We start from the raw sequence: 20,031 nt of genomic DNA, 5'->3' as shown, positions 1-20,031 counted from the left end.
CCACTGTTTGAGAAACATTGATTTAAACAATAAGGATAGGATTTCTGGGTCCAGCATGGTTATGTAAGCCAACTGTAGCCCATATTTTCTACTAATTACAACTAAAATACTAGGAAAAAAGACTAATAGAGGACTCTTAAGAATAAACAAAAGTAAGAGGAATGGAGTCAAAGAGAAGGCACAGGTATGTTTCCCACTTTTTTTTCCCTTTTATGCTTTGCCCCAAGGGTGGACCCTGGTTACAGAACAGCAAGTCATGGAGTGGATGCATAAGGGGCTAAAACTTAAATAGAAAGCCCATCTTTATAATCAGAAAAACCAGCAAAGGAGGCTCTGGGTGCTAGAGAGTGAGGAGAGATTCTCAGAGCAGAGAGAACCAGATAAGAGGATCCCTTACCTCTGTGTATAAATCTGCAGATATCTTGGGCTCTTTTTTTTTTTTTTTTTTACTGTAGACTGGCTCAAACAAACAGCAAAAGTGTGTTTTAGAACTGAACCAAGATTTGAACCACCACACACAAAAAGTGAGGCAGAATTTGTGGTCTGAACCTAACCATCCTGACTGCCTGCTAAATAAAAATCATCATGCTCCAGAGGATTATAACAAGAACTAGAGTCCATTGTATAATGGATATTCACAATATCCATTATACAATCCAAAATTATTCAGCATACAACCAGGAAAACGTGGACAATTATCAAGGGCAAAGATCAACAGATGCTAAGTATTAAAATTATTAGACAAAGATTTTAAAGCAGCTATTATAGCTATGTTTTATGAAAAAAGGAAAACATAATTGAATAAAAGATAGAATTTGCCAGCAGAGAAATAGAAACTATAAAAAAGAACTAAATGAAAAGTTTAGAAATTAAAAATTAGAATCTCGGGCTTCCCTGGTGGCGCAATGGTTGAGAGCCCGCCTGCCAATGCAGGGGACACGGGTTCATGCCTCGGTCCAGGAAGATCCCACATGCCGCAGAGCGGCTGGGTCCATGGGCCATGGCCGCTGAGCCTGCATGTCCGGAGCCTGCGCATCCGGAGCCTGTGCTCCGCAGCAGGAGAGGCCACAGCAGTGAGAGGCCCACATACTGCAAAAAAAAAAAAAAAAAAAAAAAAAATTCGAATCTCTAAATTAAAAAAAAATTCCCTTCATGAGCTCCATGGCAGAATGTAGAAGACAGAGGAGTTTGAAAATAGGGAAATAAATATTATGCAATTTGAAGAACAGAGAGGAAAAAAATAAAGCAAAACATCTGTGACAATATCAAAAGGTCAAACATACATGTGATTGGAGTTCCAGATGGAGAGAAAAATGAGAATGGAGCAGTACGTAAACGTTTTTGAAGAAATAATGGCTGGAAATTTTACATATTTTGGAAAAGATAAAAATGTACCTATTTAATAAGCTCAGTAAACCCCTAAACAAGATAAACTCAAAGAAAATAAAACTTAAACACATCATACTCAACTGCAGGAAAGAAAAAATATTTAAATCTTATAAGTAGGCAAACAAAAATAACACAGTTCATATAAGGAACAATGATTTGAATGATGGAAGTTTTCTCATAAAAAACATGAGGTCAGAGGTGAGGGATGGCCAAGATGGTAGAGTAGGAAGACTCTGAGCTCTCCTTCTCTCAAGATCAAACCAAAATTACAACAGAGAAACTATTGATGAAAAAAACCAGAAGACTAGGGAAAAAGATCTTCTACAAGTAAAAATATAAAGAAGAAAACATAGTGGATGGGCAGGAGGGGCAGAGACACAGTATAGTCAAGACTCATACTCCTGGGTGGGTGACCCAGAAACGGGAGAATAATTTCAATTGCAGAGGTTCTCCGCAGGGAGTGAGGGGTCTGAGCCCCACTTTGGGCCCCTCAGCCTGGGGGTCCTGCACTGGGAAAATGAGCTCTCAGAATGTGTGACTTTGAAGCCAGTAGGGCTTACTTTTGGGAGAGCCAGAGGGCTGTAGGAAATAGAGACTCCACTCTTAAAAGGTGTACAGGGCAGAAGCAGTAGTTTGAAAGGAGACTGGGCCACACCCACCTGGTGATCTTGGAGAATACCAGAGACCCTGGCAGCAGCCCTCTTGGGGAGCTCGTTCTACTATTAGGACACTGGTACTGGCAAGTGCTATTTTGGAATCCTCCTCTAGCTTATTAGCACTGAGACCTGTTGTTGACCTAGAACTGGGATGCCTCAGGCCCAGAAACTAGCCGAGGGGGACATAGCCCCCACTGATCAGCAGGCCAGCTGCCTTTGAACCCGCTGAATCTCCAGCAACCCTGGTACCCCACCCCACCCACCAATGGGTTGACACCAGCTCCAGGACCCCCAGGGCCTTGAAGCCAGAGATCCGGGGACCTGGCTTCACCCACCAATAAGGCAGCACTAGCCCCAGGACCATCTGAACCCTGACCCCCCCCAAAAATGGGCAGACAGCAAATCCAGGACACTCAGGGCCCTGTAGCCAGATACCTCAGGATCCAGTTCCACCCACCAGTGGGCCAGGACTAACCCCAGGACCTGTCTCACCAACCAGTGGGCTGGCACTAGCCCTGGAGTCCCCTGGGCACCAGACACACACAACAGCAGATGGACACCAGTATTGGAACCACTGCAGCCCCACAGCCTGCCATGTCAGGACCCAGTATACCCACCAGCAGGCCAACACCTTGGACACCTTGGGCCAAACAGCTAGCTGTGTCAGGAACTGGTACTGTCTACCAGTGGGCTGACACCAGATTTGGGACACACAGCCTGGAAGCCAGTCACACCACCAGGAGCCAGCAGTAGTCACAGGGCCCCCTGACTCTCTGCAGCCAGTGACCTCATGACCCAGCCCCACCCACCAGCAGCTCCACACAAGGCAAGGCCTGGCAAGTAACCAGACAGGGGCCAGCAACGTCTGTCAGATCACCACAGTCAGCCCACCACAACAGAAGTGTCCATGCAGCCCACATAGGAGGCACTTCTAGAGCATGTAGCTCTGGTGACCAAGGGGGAGAGTGCTGCTTGGACAAATACGATGTCTCCTACAAAAGACCACATCTCCAAGATCAGAGAACATAGTCAACCTACCAAATACATAGAAATAAAAACAGTGAATTAGGCAAAATGAGGCATCAGAGAAATATGTTCCAAACGAAGAAGCAGGAGTAAGTGGAGTGATGCTAGGCAATTTACCCAATAAAGAGTTCAAGATAATGATCAGAAATATACTCAAAACCTCAGGAGAAGAAAGGATGAACACACTAAGAAGTTTGACAAAAAGAAAATATAAAGAAGAACCAAACAGAGCTGAAGAATATAATAACTGAAATAAAAATACACTAGATGGAATCAACAGTAGATTTAGATGATACAGAGGAACAGATCAGCAAACTGGAAGACAGAGTAGTGGAAATCACTGAATCTGAATAGAAGAAAGAAAAAGATTTTAAAAAATGAAGATAGTTCCACAGACCTCTGGGACAACATCAACATTATTAACATTTACATTTATAGGGGTCCCAGAAGGAGAAGAGAAAAGGGGGCAGAGAACATATTTTAAGACATAATAGCTGAAAACTTCCTTAACCTGGGAAAGAAAACAGACATCCAGGTCCAGGAATCACAGAGAGTCCCAAACAGGATCAACCCAAAGAGGACCACATCAAGACACATTGTAATTAAAATGGCAAAACTAAAGATAAAGAGAGGGTAAAACAACAAATTACATACAAGGGAACCCCCACCCCATAAGGCTATCAGCTGACATTTCACAGAAACTCTGCAGGCCAGAAGGAAGTGACAGTAATGAAAGGGAAAAGCCTACAACCAAGAATACTCTACCCAGTATGGATGTTATTCAGATTTGAAGAAGAGATCAAAAGTTCTACAGACAAGCAAATGCTAACAGAGTTCAATACCACAAAACCTGCTTTACAAAAGTGTTAAACTGACTTGTCTAAGCAGAAAAGAAAAGATCACAGCTTTAGGAATATGAAAATTACAAAACAAAAATCTCATTGGTAAAGGTAAACATACAGTAAAAGTAGTAGATAAACCAATAATAAAGTTACCAGGAAGGTTAAAAAACAAAAGGAGTAAAATCATCTCTGTCCACAATAAGTAGTTAAGGGATACACGAAATAAAAATATGTAAAATATGATGTCAAAAACAGTAAATGGAGGGGGAGGAAAATGCAGGGTTGTTAAAATGCATTCAAACTTAAGGCATACACGCATACACGCATACACAGACACACATACATATATACATTATGGTAACCACAAACCAAATATCTATAACAGGTATACACACAATAAAGAGAAAAGAATCCGAACATAACACTAAAGACGGTCAACAAATCACAAGGAAAGAGAGCAAAAGAAGAAAGCAACAGAAAAGAACTATAAAGACAACCCATGAACAATTAACAATTAATAAAATGGAAATACGTAAGTACCTATCAATAGTTATGTTAAATGTTAATGGACTAAGTGCTCCAATCAAAAGATAGCTGAATGGATACAGAATGAAAGTGAGGGGATAGAAAAAGGTATGCCATGCAAATGAAAATAAAAAGAAAGCAAGGGTATTTATTTCAGATAAAATAGACTTGAAAACAAAGACTATAGTAAGAGACAAAGAAGAACATTACATACTGATCAAGGGATCAATCTAATAAAAAGATTAACAATTGTAAATGTATATGCACCCAACATAAGGACACCTAAATACATAAAGCAAATATTAACAGACATAAGGGTAGAAATTGACAGTAACACAATAGTAGTTCAAAACCCTCAAGAACATTAGCAAATTGAATCTAACAAAATATAAAAAAAGATTATGCATGACAGCCAAGGAGGATTTATCTCAGTTATGCAAGTCTAGTTTTTTTTTTTTTCTCTGTACGCAGGCCTCTCACTGTTGTGGCCTCTCCCGTTGCGGAGCACAGGCTCTAGACGTGCAGGCTCAGCGGCCATGGCTCACAGGCCCAGCCGCTCCGCGGCACGTGGGATCTTCCCGGACCGGGGCATGAACCTGTGTCCCCTGCATTGGCAGGCGGACTCTCAACCACTGCGCCACCAGGGAAGCCCGCAAGTCTAGTTTTAATATTTGAAAATAAATTAATGTAATCCATCATGTAACAGACTGGAAAAGAAAAATCACATGATTATATGGAATAGATGCAGAAAAAGCATTTGGTAAAATCCGACAACCATTCATGATAAAAACTTTCGACAAAATAGGAAGAGAGGGAAACTTCTACCTTAAAAAGAATATCTACAAAAAAACCCTGCAGCTAACATCATACTTAATAGGGAGAAATGTGAAGCTATCCTGCTAAATTCAGGAAGAAAGCAAGGATGTTCTCTATCATCACTGCATTTCTATATCATACTGAAATAAAAACCATACAGAATGGCAAGGAAGAAATAAAACAGTCTTTGTAGATGACATGATTGTTTATGTAGAAAATCCAAAAAAATTGATAAAAACAACAAAGCAAAACAATTGATGGAACTAATAAGTGATTATAGCAGAAGTTGTAGGATAAAAGATTAATGTACAAAAGTCATTCAGTTTTCTACATACTGACAATGAACAAATGGAAGTTGGGATTAAAAACACATTACCATTTACATTACCTTTCCCCTAAACGATATATTTAGGTATAAATCTAACAAAATATGTACAAGGTCTATATGAGGAAAACTGCAAAACTCTTATTAAATATATCAAAGAAGAACTAAATAAATGGAGAGATATTTCATGGTCATGGATAGTAAGACATAATATTGTCAAGATGTCAGTTCTTACCAACTTGATCTAGAGATTCAACAGAATCCCAATCAAAATCCAAGTAAGTTATTTTGTGGATATAAACAGACTGATTCTAAAGTTTGTATGGAGACGCAAAAGACCAGAATAGCCAACTCAATACTGAAGGAGAAGTACAAAGTTGGAGGTCTGCCACTAGGAAACTTCAAAACTTAACAGTAAAGCTGCAATAATCAAGACAGTGTTGTATTGGCAAGAGGACAAACAAATAGATCAGTGGAACAGAAGAGAGAGCATAGAAATAGACTTCCTTAAACATAGGCAACTGATACCTGACAAAGGAGCAAAGGCAAAAAGAAACTGAACAAAAATAGTCTTTCAACAAATTATGCTGGAACAACTGAGCATCCACATGCAAAAAGTCAACCTAGCTACAAACCTTACACCCTTCATAAAAATTAACTCAAAAGGGATCATAGACTTAAATGTAAAATGCAAAACTATAAAACTTCTAGAAGGTAACATAGGAGAAAATCTAGATGATCTTGGGTATGATGATGCCTTTTAAGATACAACACGAGGGCTTCCCTGGTGGCGCAGTGGTTGAGAATCTGCCTGCCGATGCAGGAGACACGGGTTCGTGCCCTGGTCCGGGAAGATCCCACATGCCGCGGAGCAACTGAGCCCGTGAGCCATGGCCGCTGGGCCTGCGCGTCCGGAGCCTGTGCTCCGCAACGGGAGAGGCCACAACAGTGAGAGGCCCGCATACCGCGCAAAAAAAAAAAAAAAAAAAAAAAAGATACAACACGAGACATGATTCATGAAAGAAAATCGATAAATTGGACTCATTGAAAATAAATTCTTCTGCTCTTCAGAAGACAATATCAAGATAATTAGAAGAAAAGCCAGACACTGGGAGAAAATATTTGCAAAAGACACATCTGGTAAAGAAAGTACTATTATTCAAAATATGTAAAGCTGGAGATAAGATGGTAGAGTAAAAAGATGTGGAGCTCACCTCCTCAAACGAACATATCACAAATGCATCAACGAGTGGAATAATCCTTACTGAAAACCAACCAGAAACTGGCAGAAGAACCCTTATACAACCAAGGCTGTAAGAAAGATATACACGTAATTGGGTAGGAAGGGAAGAAAAGCGGTCAGGTAGGGACCTGTGCCCCTGGTAGGAACAGGGAGATTACATGAGCAGACACCCCTTCTGGGCAGTGAGCAGGTTAAGCCACAGATTGGGCATCCCAATCCTGGGGTCCAATGTAGATGGACAAGTCCCCTTGGCTGTTTGAGGGACTGCTGGGTCGGATAGAAAGGCTGGAAAGACCTGGACTCTGCTCATAAGGAGAGAGGTCTGCCATAGCAGCTGCTGGGTTTCCTGTGACTGCCACACTACACACCTTAGCCCAAGCTGAGCAAATGCTCCAGTCCTGCTCTCTCCATGCCACAGTGTGGTACTAGATCTGGGTCAGCTGAAGCCAGGAAAAAGACTCAACTGTGGGATGCAGAGGTGACCTGATCCTGGGGTGGAGCTGGGGGTGGGGCAGCAGCCATTTTTGGCACTTAAGCAGCACCTCAGAAGCTGCCAAGATCTCTGACAGTGACCACTGTACCACAGCTAACCTCCTGACACACGCTGAGAGTCCATGAGGGTCCCTGCCACCCCTGTGAAGCAGTTCCACAGCAGGGTGGGGGTGGTGGAGGCAGGGGGCAGTGACTGGCTGTGAGATACAAAAGGGGCTTGCACCCAAGGCTGTGTCTGAATGGAGCTACAGATGCCTACACAAGCAGTGCATTGGACCTCTGTCTGTGCAGGGACCCCACTTGCTTCAACATTCCTCTCTGGGACAAATGTCCTGGTGTGGGGATAGGGGAAATATACAATGAAAGGGAACAAAACTAGTTTGAGCCTGACACTCAAGGCTTCTGCTCCAGCAACTTGGGATCGGACTCCACACTTGATGGTCGGTGATGGCCACTAAGCAGAGAGGAAGTTCTGCCTTACACCCACCATCAGCACTGGTCCTCCCAACCCCAGCCACACCCTTTACCAAGGTGATAACTGCCAGCACAGACTGAGGGAAACATAACTGGTGTCCATGTCAAATCCAGCCTTCCCACCAAACGTCTGTATTGGGACAATCGCATATAAGAGCACCCCTTCAAGACTGTAATAGGTAACTGTTTCATCTACAGTCATAGAGGCAGAGAATGTTAACAGCAGCTCCACAGGGAAATTCTACCAAACATATAAAGAAGAACTAATACCTATCCTTCTCAAACTATTCCAAAAATTGAAGAGGACGGAACACTCCCAAATTCATTCTACAAGGCCACTATTACCCTGACATCAAAACCAGACAAAGACACTACAAAAAACCAAAATTACAGGCCAATATAATTGATGAATGTAGATGCAAAAATCCTCAACAAAATATTAGCAAACCGAATCTGACAATGTATAAAAAGGATCACACACCATGATCAAGTTGGATTTATTCCAGGGACACAAGGATGGTTCAACATTCACAAATGAATCAATGTGATATACCACATTAACAAAAGGAAAGATAAAAATTACATGATCATCTCAATAGATGCAGAAAAAGCATTTGCAAAATACAACATTGATTCATGATTAAAAACTCTCATCAGAGTGGGTATAGAGGGAACATATTTCAACATAATAAAGGCCATTTATGACAAACCCACTACTAGCATCATACTGAACAGTGAAAAGCTGAAAAACCTTTCCTCTAATTCAGGAACAAGACAAGGATGCCCACTCTCGCCAATTCTATTTAACATGTTATTGGAAGTCTTAGCCACAGCAATCAGATAAGACAGAAATAAAATGCATCCAAATTGTAATTGAAGGAGTAAAACTGTCACCATTTGAGGTGACATGATACTTTATATAGAAAACCCTGAAGTCTCCACCCAAAAACTATTAGAACTAATAAATGAATTCAGAAAAGTTGCAGGATACAACATTAGTATACAGAAATATGTTACTTTTCCATACACTAATAATAAACTACCAGAAAGATAAAGTAAAAAAAAATTCCATTTAAAATAGCATCAAAAGGAATAAAATACCTAGGAATAAACTTAACCAATGAGGTGAAAGACCTAGGCTCTGAAAACTATCAAACAGTGATGAAAGAAATTGAAGGTGATACAAAGAAATGGAAAGATATCCCTTGCTCTTGGATTCGAAGAATTACTATTGTTAAAATGGCCAAACTGCCCAAGGCAATCTACAGATTTAACGCAATCTCTATCAAAATACTCATGACATTTTTCACAGAACTATAACAAATAATCTTAAAATTTATATGGAACTACAAAAGACCTAGAATTGCCAAAGCAATCTTGAGAAAAAAACCCAAAGTTGGATGTATCATGCTCCCTGACTTCAGACCATACTACAAAGCTACAGTAATCAAAACAGCCTGGTACTGGAACAAAAACAGATACATCGATCAATGAAACAGAATAGAGAGCTCAGAAATAAACCTATGCATCTGTGGTCAATTAATATATGACAAAGGAGGCAAGAATATACAATGGAGAAAAGACAGTCTCTTCAACAAGTGGTGCTGGGAAAACTGGACAGCTACATGTAAAACAATAAGATTAGAACATTTCCTCACACCATACACAAAAATAAACTCAAAATGAGCTAAAGTCCTAAGTGTAAGACCTGAAACCATAAAAATCCTAGAAGAGAACATAGGAAGAATACTCTGACATAAATTGTATTTTTTGATATGTCTCCAAAGGCAAAAGAAATAAAAGCAAAAATAAATGAATGGGACCTAATTAAACTTAAAAGCTTTTGCACAGCAAAGGAAACCATTGACAAAATGAAAAGACAACCTATGGGATGGGAGAAAATATTTGTAAATGATATTACAGACAAGAGGTTAATATCCAAAATATATAAAAAGCTCACACAACTCAACAAGAAAATACAAACAACCCAATCAAAAAATGGGCAGAAGACTTGAATAGACATTTTTCTAAAGAAGACATACAGATAGCTAACAGGCACATGAAAAGGTGCTAAACATCACTAATTGTTAGAGAAATGCAAATCAAAACAATGAGATATCACCTCACACCTGTCAGAATGGCTAACAACAAAAAGTCTACAAATAACTGTTGGAGAGGTTGTGGAAAAAAGGGATCCATTGTACACTGTTGGAGAGAATGTAATTGGTGCAGCTTCTACGGTAAACAGTATGGAGGTTCCTCATAAAACTAAAAATTGAACTACTATATGATTCAGCAATTCTATTCCTGGGTATATATCTGAAAAAAATGAAAACACTAATTCAGAAAGATCATGCACCCCAATGTTCATAGCAGCACTGTTTACAATAGCCAAGATGTGGAAGCAACCCAAGTACCCACCAACAAATGAATGGATAAAGAAGATGTGGTATATATATATATACATAATGGAATATTATTCGGCTAAAAAAAGAATGCAATTCCATCACTTGCAGCAGTGTAGATGGAACTAGATAATATATTTAGTGAAATAAGTTAGACAGAGAAAGACAAATACTTATGATATCATTTATTTGTGAAATCTGAAAAATAACACAAATGAAGTATATGCAAAACAGAAGCAGATTCACAGGTATAGAAAAAAAACTAGTGGTTACCACTGGAGAGAGGGAAGACGGGTGGGGCACATTAGGGGTATGGGATTAGAAAATATAAACCACTATGTATAAAATAGATAAGCAAAAGGGATATATTGTATAGCACAGGGAATTATAGCCATTATCTTGTAATAACTTTTAATGGAGTATAATCTGGAAAAATACTGAATCACTCTGCTGTACATCTGAAATTAATATAATATTGTAAATCAACTATACTTCAATAAGAAAGAAAATATACAGAGTTCTTAAAACTCAACAGTAAGAAAACAAACAACCCTGTTAAAAATGGGCAAAGGACCTGAATAGACAATTACCAGTGAAGGTATACAGATGGCAAATAAGCATATGAAAGGATCTTCAACATCATATATCATTTGGGAATTGCAAATTAAAACAAGAATGAGATCCCATTACATACCTATTAGAATGACCAAAATCCAAAACACTGACACCACCAAATACTGACAAGGACGTGGAGCATCAGAAATTCTCATCCATTGCTGGTGGGAATGCAAAATGGTGCAGCCACTTTAGAAGACAGTTTGGCAGTTTCATAGAAAAGTAAATATACTTTTACCGTATAATCCAGCAACTGTGCTCTTTGGTATTTACCCTAGGAGTTGAAACTTACATCTACACGATTCTGCACACAGATGTTTATAGGAGCTTTATTCATAATTGCTAAAACTTGGAAGCTATTGAGATGTCCTTCAGTAGGTGAATGGGTAAACTGTGGTACATCCAGACTATGGAATATTATTTAATACTAAAAAGAAATAACCTTTCAAGCCATCAAAAAACATGGGGGAAACAAATTCATATTAGTAAGTGAAAGAAGCCAATCTAAAAACGTTACATACTACACAATTCCAACTATATGACACTCTAGAAAAGGTAAAATTATGGTGACAGTGTTTCATGAAGAGACACACAAAAATTCTTAAGATATTAGTAAATTAGTCTAACAATTGATAAAAAGGATAAGACATTATGATCAAATAGAACTTTTCCCATGAATGAAAGGCTAGTTAATGTTAAAAAAAAATCAATAAACAAAATTCACCATATTAACAGAGTAAAGGAGAAAATCCATACGACTCTTAATTAGTGCCAAAGGAGGCTTTGACAATATTCAACATACATTCATGATAGTCTCAGAACTAGGAATGGTAAGGAGCTGTATCAAATGAATAAAGAGTATCAACAGAAAAGCCTACAGCTTAACATGACATTTAATGGTGAAAAACTGAACTGTTTCCCCCTGGGATTGGCAGCAAACCGACATTGCCTGATTTTACCACTTCTATTCATCTTTAGAGTAGGGTCCTAGCCATTGAAAAAAGACAGAATAAAGAAACAAAAGACTTAAAAAGCTGAAAACAAAAAAGTAAATCTGTCCCTATTTGCAAATGCTACCATTATTTATGCAGAAAACTTAAGGAGATCAACAAAATATTTCCTAGAATTTACAAATGAATTTAGCAATGTCATAAGATACAAAGTTCATATGCAAAAGTCAATTGTATTCTTACATATTGAAGCAAACAATTGAAAAACAAAATTTTAACAATCCATTCTGAGTAGTACCCAGAAAAACCCCAAATCAAAACATAAGATAGGGCTTCCCTGGTGGCGCAGTGGTTGAGAGTCCGCCTGCCGATGCAGATGCAGGGGACACGGGTTCGTGCCCCGGTCCGGGAAGATCCCACATGCCGCGGAACGGCTGGGCCCGTGAGCCGTGGCCGCTGAGCCTGCGCGTCCGGAGCCTGTGTTCCACAACGGGAGAGGCCACAACAAGGAGAGGCCCCCGTACTGCAAAAACAAACAAACAAAACCCCACAATGAGAACCCACACATAAAAATGTCTAAGATTTTAAAAACTGACCCAAACTGGAACCAATCCAAATGCCTATCAAAAGAATGGTTCCACAGTTTTCTGTATAGCCAGACAATGGATACTACTCAGTAATAAAAAGGAAGATATTATCAATACACATAACCACACTGGTGAGTCACAAAATCATTCTACTGTTTGAAAACACCTGGGTAAAATAAAGTACATGGTCTATGATTTCATTTATATAATATCCTAGAAAATGCAAACTAATTTTTAGGGATAGAAAGATCAATGATTGCCTAGGGACCATATGAAGGGAGGGATGGATTACCAAGGGGCATATGGAAACTTTTGGAGGTGATGGAAATGTTTTTCTTGATTGTAGTGAGTGTTCACAGGTGTATACTTATGTCAAAACTGATTAAATTATAAACTTTAAATATATGAAGATTTACCTCACTTATACCTTAATACAGTTAAAAAATAAAACAATACGGATGGACATTCCCTATAGTTCTATACCAAGCAAAAGCAAACCTTGTTTCTCCCTTAAAAAAACAAAATAGAACTTGACTCTAAAACATTAATTTGACTTTACTCCCCTAAAAAAATACAAGTGTGTGTATTCCTCCCTAATATAAATATACATATTTAATGTTTATTATGTACATTAAATAGTAAGCCTCATGGGAGATAAGAACCATAACATTTGTATCTCTGTCTTCCATTGGCCTTGTGCAGTGACAGTTATGGGCGTTTAATGCCTTTTTATGAAAACAACTTTTATTAGACTAAAAAAAGTTGGGGCAGATTATCCCACCTTTTCTGTTCAAGCTCTACTGAAGAGTGTTGAAAAGACCAAAAATGCATAAAGCACACATTAAAATGAAGAAAGAATGGAGAATTATCCAGAAGCATATCAATAAAACAAAAATATATCTTTGCTAAGAAGACCATCAGTGTACTCTCAGGACATAAATGTATAAAAGCCTTTCAACTGAAATACCACACACACACACACACACACACACACACACACACACACACTCCACTTTTATCTTTGCAATAAACGAAAAGGAGAATCATAAATTGGAGACCCCTCACACTGTATTTAAAAGCAACCTACAATTAACTTTAAAACAAGTTACTTTATCCAGACTAACTGAAGGGTAAAAGCTTTGAAAAAACTCAGCTGTTCCAGTCAGTGCTTTCATGCATTTAAGTAATGGGTCATGCTTAGAGAAGCTCTATTTCCTACCCTACACCAAGAAAAGCTGTGTTAGGCTGCGACTTTAAACCCTATACCCAGCACGTTCGTTAAGTTCAAATTCCAGTTGACAATCTCTCAGTCACTTGAAAGTTTCCCCTAAAATTTTTTTTTGCTACCCTTTGGCTGATGGTCTCCAAATACAAACTCCTGAAGAAACCCTATAGCAGAATAATTTCCTCCTAATGCTGACTCGGGAGAAATGTTCCTTGGTTGTTGATTTTTAACTCCTCTGGGTGGCAGTGGAGAGGCTGAAGCTACTGAATTTGTCTCAAAACAGAGGGTATTTGTATACAGTTTTATATTATACAGTACATCAGACACTTCAAATTCCAAAGTGTTGTTATAATTGTTAAATAATACATCACTGAAATTTGTCTTAATGTAGAACATTCCAGTCCTCCACAAACATTTATGAGCTCCATTTTTCTTCTGCTTATTAAACAACAGTCTTCCTGGCACGTACATAGTACTGTGCATCCTAGCCAAATAAATCACTGTCAGATGAAATTAGTTAATATTAATGCATATTTCATGCAAGGTTGCAAACAAGTTTAATACCCACCTTCTATAAATAAGATCGTTTGATGTTAGCATGTGGAACTTCAGTCATCTTGACGTTTTGAGTCTCAATTCATTTAAACATAGATTTGTTAAGGTAGCGTGCATTTTGATTGCTGTTAGATCTAGTGATGTCATACACAGAGGCGATTTTGCACCTGTGGAAAGGATTACCAATAGTTTTGCCTTGCCAACAGTTACCACTGTGAAATAGCGTGAAATACTGCAGTTCACTCTGTGTGAACACAATCGTTATACTGAGCTGCCTTGTAAAGAACTGTGATCTTTGAACTTTGGGAGTTGCTTAGGCGCCTCAGAAATGAAAGAGCAGTTAAGTGGGAAAGTTTTAAAATCGGCATTGCAAAATAATTTTCCTAAAATGATTACACTGAAAGAAAAAACGGGAGGAGGAACACCCTTTCCATTCAATTCTCATTCTTCGGAGACTCAAGAATGAGATTATAAAATTAAAAACTAAATTTTTGTATCAAACCGTAAGCATCTAGTTTGGAGTTAGTAACAGAACTCTCTCACTGATACTTTTTATTTTTTTGGCTCTCCTCAGTTAGGTAGAAAGTATGAGAAAAAGCAAGTAATACGGTCAGTGCTTGTGGATTTGCCACCAAGCACTTCTGTGAAACAGAACAGAGAACATTTGAATCTCCAGTGAGTCCTCCTAAGAATCCGCATTATCTCCCCAAAACACACCCTTATGTTCTGTGGAGTTCCAAGTTCAGTGCTGAAATTCAGCTGAATTACCAGAGGAGGTTCTGACCTGCCAGTGGGAAAATACTGTTTGTCTTAGAACACTCATCGACCACAAGCATGGCAGGAATTTGTCAGTTAAATTGATCTCATTTATTCATTTTTTTAAAAAGCTGTATTTATTCCATCAAGCAGTTTGGAACTATTTCATCCTACTCTTCACTCTACCCTCCTTCATATTCCTCATTTTTCTATGTATTTATTTTATTTAAATCCCACTGTTTTTTTCTTTGAAATCATTTTCATGATGAACTATGGAACAAAGGATGTGAGAGGTGGAAGGGGCTTTAAAGATCATTTAATCCAATGTTCTCATTTCACAGTTAAAGAAATGAGGGTTCAAGACATGAAGGTACTCATCTAGTATTGCTAGAGGGTTGCAGAGCCCAGGACTATCTCTCTGATTCCCCAACTTGTAGTTAATGCTCTTTCTGTCTTTCCTTACTTGCTCTCAAGACACATGATCTCTCCTTTTTTGGGGGTGGGGTTTTTGAGCTAAGTTTTTACATTGGCAGTCCTAACATGGTATAATGGAAAGGCATCAGTAATTCTGCTTGAAGCAACATTTCTTCACTGCTGGCCAGTATGCAGGGAATTTCCACCATTAGATCATGAAAAAAAGAATGTCTACTGTTTCTTATGAATGGACGTTGGTTCCAACACAAAGATTTGCCCTATTGAAAACTCCTACAGTGATTTTGGCAAAATGGGTGTTCTATCCCTTGACCCTTACCCTTTGACATTCATTAATCCCAACTCATCTCATCAGATACAAGGAAAATTACAGTCACCGCTTCTTAGGACACTGGTCACCAAGCTCGAAGAATGTACAAGGGAATTTCTGATATTATACTTCGTAAGTGTTTAGATTGTGCAATTGTTCTAAACAAAGAGATACTGTATTAATGGTTCAGAAGTAATTGGGAGGAAGGAAGGAAGGAAAGAAGGAAGGAAAGAAGGATAAGAAGAATGAAAAAACTGATGGGAAAAAAGGAAGAAAGTCTAAATACCATTAATTGTTACAGGCTTGAGTTTTTCCTAACCTGGGTATAGCCAAGATGACAAGTTCTATGGGCAGATAGAGCCAGATGAGATTTGTCCAAACTAATAAAGGAGCTCAGAAATGAAACACATTTTCATTAGATTATTAAAGGTGACTCTCTTGAGTCCATAAGAATAAAGGGATTGGAATAAGCGTTTTTCTAAGATAATTATAGCCATAGAGAGGTCGTAAATGGGCTTAGGATTCCTCATTCTTCCACCACTTTAGCATAGGTGGAATGGCAGGCATAGATTCCTTTTATTTATGTATTTGTTTATTTATTTATTTGTAATTGTAACAAATCAAATTTTTCCAATTTAGTGCCTTTAAAACTTTACCCTTATGTGTGTATAGATACTACATTGTCACCCATGGTGAACAGAGTGATAGATTCTGGAATCACTGTATAAGAATAGAATAATAGGTTATGCTGATTTTGTTTTTTCTATATTTTTATATACATGTATATTTTATTGAGATATAATTGACTTATACGGCACTGTATAAGTTTAAGATGTATAACAGAGTGATTTGTCTTACATTATGAAAGGATTACCACAATAGGTTTAGTGAACATCCATCATCTCGTATAGATACAATATTAAAGAAATAGGAAAAATACCAGAATTGATGGTATCGGGGGTGTGGTATAGGAGGAGGAGGGGGTCAGGGTCTTCAGTTTTGCTCTTGATAACTGGATGAATGGTGGTGACATTCACTGGACAGAGTACACTGAATAAAGAAGCACACAGGGAAGGACTCATTCAGATTTAGAGATGAAAAGTAGGAGAGATGTGGGAGATTTGGCAAGTAGTTGCATATATGGGTCTGGAGCCCAAGCGAGAGGACTGGGTGGAAGAGAAGATTCAGTTTAGTGACGCAACTGAAGCCATGAAAACAGAAGCTACTCCCTATGGAGAGTGTGAGGTCAAGAATTAATGAGGATTGAAGGCTGAAATCTTGAGAATACCTACATTAATAGGATCCTCAGAGAAGAATGCACATTTGATTTCTATGGTGACAAATTTTTATCTGTTGAATCACAAAATAGTAACTATATTGTATATTCACACTGTTTGCTCCCCCATACTTTGATCCTTTTAAAACTAATATATATTTCAATAAGTACCAAATGACTCCATTCCTGTAATCATCACAAACAACAAAATCAAAGCTCTAAGGGCTAGCGAGAGTGCATCTGATTTGCCTCCCACCCCAGCTTGGTGACATACATGTGTGGGCTGTTATCTTGTCAGCTTTCACAACGTCTCTGCAGTAGGTGTCAAAACAGCAATCAGGTAAGCTGCTTATGGACCTCGACATACCTGACACTCTTTGCCCAAGCACATGGGTTTATTCTTCTTTCTTTCATTCTTCATTGGTGCTTCTGTATCTTCAAAAACTTAACAAAAATATTTCAAGGACATGTAGCATTTATAAGATGTTGATTGACCAACAGCAGTGAAGTTAAAAGTAATGAGGATTCCTATGAGTTACGCTGTTTTTAAGGAAGCATTAATGACTGATATAAACTGAGCTACTATAAAATCCATGTGGGCAGTTTGAATACTTTAAAAGAAGATAATGGAGAACAGGGAAAAGACAGTGAAAGTAAATTAAAAGAAATAGGAGTGAGTAAAGGTGCACTGTGTCAACCGTCAAGTATTATTTGGTTATACCTTGAGAGTTAAAACACATTTTATTTTTCAAAAATTTTTATGTGTTATGTTTGCTCCGTAGATTTAATGCAGTGTTGGAAGGCTGGTCTCTGCTATTGCCATGGAGGTGTGCCAGTGAAACAGGATATTGTCTTAAGATTAAAAAGACATTTTCTGTATTTATTTTACATCCACAATCGGGGAAGAATACACTTGTAGCCCCTTACTGCCACATACTGAGATCACTGCCATGCACAGAACTGTAGCCATTCACATCAGTTTGGAGGATCCCAGGACCACTAGAGCAAAGTGCGTTCTCTCAAGTTGGAAGCAGAAGTAAAGAGTTCCACTGAGTAAATTCATGTTCCATAGTTAATCTAAAAAACAAGATGCAAATTGATTCTGGATCCAAGGCGGGGAAAGATCATAGTCACGTCACAAAATGTCTGTGACTGGACAGCTCTTCCCAATCTTTGGTCGTAGCATAGCCAGTTTGATGTTATCCAGACCATTTCCCCTGTCCACAACTTTGTCTGTGCTGTGACAGCTGTGCCTGTGTACCTTGAGCAAAGAGCAAAGGACTGAAAGATAAGAAAGAGAAGCACTTGCTCACTAATGTCCTGTTTTAAAGCTTGGGGGTCAGGACACAATTGTGCTATGCCTGTCATGGGGCCATGTGGAAAAATGCTCTGTGTTTCTAATGACATAGCCAGTGTGACACTTCTGCGTATCATATATACATTTTTTAAAGTTGGAATAAGTTTTCCTGTTATATCTTAAGATACCTAGTATCACTAGAAGCTTTTATCTTAAAAGAAAAGTTCTTTTATTTCCAGACCATTTATCATTACCAAATAATTGTTTTAAAGATTGTTTAGTAGTTTCCTCAGTGTACCGTGGGTCATTATTTACTGTTTTTTTTAAACAGATTGAAAAATGTTCATTATCTTGAGATTAAAAGTTTCTATATAAGTAATTAAATCTTATCTAAAATGGTTTAATTGTGTATACTTTATTTCCATACTGTGGAAGAGAAATTTTACCTCTAAATAAGTAGTGGTAGTATCTTTAACTCTGACTTTCAGGTACTTTCTCAGAGTATTTTGTCACTTTTGGAAACTGGGTGGATTTTTTATTTTATTTTTTTTTGCAGTTACATTGTTACAGGTTCGTTGGCAAAGGCCAGCTTATTCCACTCATTTTTATTACACTGCCCAGAGCATCTTGATGTGGCAGCAGCTGTTCTGCTTAGAAGCTGGTGTGATTAGTGTTCTGGGTCCAACCAATCTTTGTTTTAGGGGAGGTACAATTTGGCGTATTAAAAAAAAGTTTTTTACATTTGATATGTTGTCCGTGTAAAGGAAAGATCTTCATCCACTCCTCTGTGGCAATCTGGTAGAATGAGGCATATTTAACATTATTTTCCAAATCTCCTATGTGAACAAGTATATCAATGAAATAGACATCTTTCATCACCACAGTTTGAGCTATTTGTCCATTATTTTGCATTTCTGTTCCATTTTGCACAGTACTATTTGAAGTCGTTTATAGGTGAGATGTTTGTAAGATACAGAACTTGTTCACCAAATCAGCTAAGAGGAAAGCCACTTTAGGGATTTCTGTATGATCTAAAACATAGACTTGATTTTTATTTTTAAAATGGCAATCACTGTATAGTGACTTAATACAGACTTTCAAAACCCATCCTAACAAAGCTGTACTTGACTGTTATTGCACATGCAGATTGCTTTAGTGATGAATATGCCTTTTGTAAACTCAGTAAGCACATGGTAGCAAATAGCATCTCAAATTTAGGGAAATTATAAATTTATCCTTATGTCTTCAATGGAAAATAGAGAGGGACAAATATTTTCATCATTTAATAAAAGAAAAAATTGAAACATAAGTGTGCATAATCCATGCAAAATCATATCAGTAAGCCTGGTCTTCTTGCTTCTATTTTTATGCTTCCTTTCTCTACATGGCAAGTATTAACCACCTATCATGGTGCCCCATCGATGAACAACTGAATGACCCTCTTTTCATATCCTTTTTCACTTTAATATCTTTTTTTTAAGTGAATATACAATTTATTTAACATTCAAACTTCATTAAGACATGTGCAATATGGCAATTTTACTGGGGTAAACGTTTAACCCTATCTAGGATGACTGCTTGCTGGGGCTTAGCAACAGGGTCCAGTTCACACTTAGCACTAATTAACTACTTTATTGAATAAATATAATACCAAACAAAATGCATCCAAATGCTTTCTAAAAAAATCAATTTTAAAGGCCTTTCTATTCAGGCTAATGATGAACACAATAAAGGCAGATATGCTAGTTTAACATAATTGGCTGATTTTATACAACACTTATATCTTTTAGTCCACAAGTACATTATTAAATGATAGAGAACATCTAATACAACCA

At 38.1% G+C, this 20,031-nt stretch overlaps 1 protein-coding gene across 10 annotated transcripts in view; it reads left to right on the top strand.

Moving 5' to 3' along the window:
• PUS7L (pseudouridine synthase 7 like) overlaps nucleotides 1-20,031 on the top strand; it is a 146,726-nt gene that overhangs the window by 94,794 nt on the left and 31,901 nt on the right. The window contains exon 13 of one of the 10 annotated variants that reach the window (XM_067009104.1): nucleotides 17,682-17,741. The exons of 8 other annotated variants lie outside the window; for them this stretch is intronic. The gene's annotated coding sequence lies outside the window, so the exon portion shown is untranslated. Of the gene's footprint in view, nucleotides 1-4,298; nucleotides 4,356-17,681; nucleotides 17,742-20,031 lie in introns of those variants that run through there. One more of the 10 variants, XM_067009105.1, reaches the window with a different exon arrangement.

This window comes from Kogia breviceps, chromosome 12 (genome assembly GCF_026419965.1).
Source record: "Kogia breviceps isolate mKogBre1 chromosome 12, mKogBre1 haplotype 1, whole genome shotgun sequence".
Lineage (NCBI taxonomy): Eukaryota > Metazoa > Chordata > Mammalia > Artiodactyla > Physeteridae > Kogia > Kogia breviceps.
This window is presented reverse-complemented; position numbering and strand designations above follow the sequence as displayed.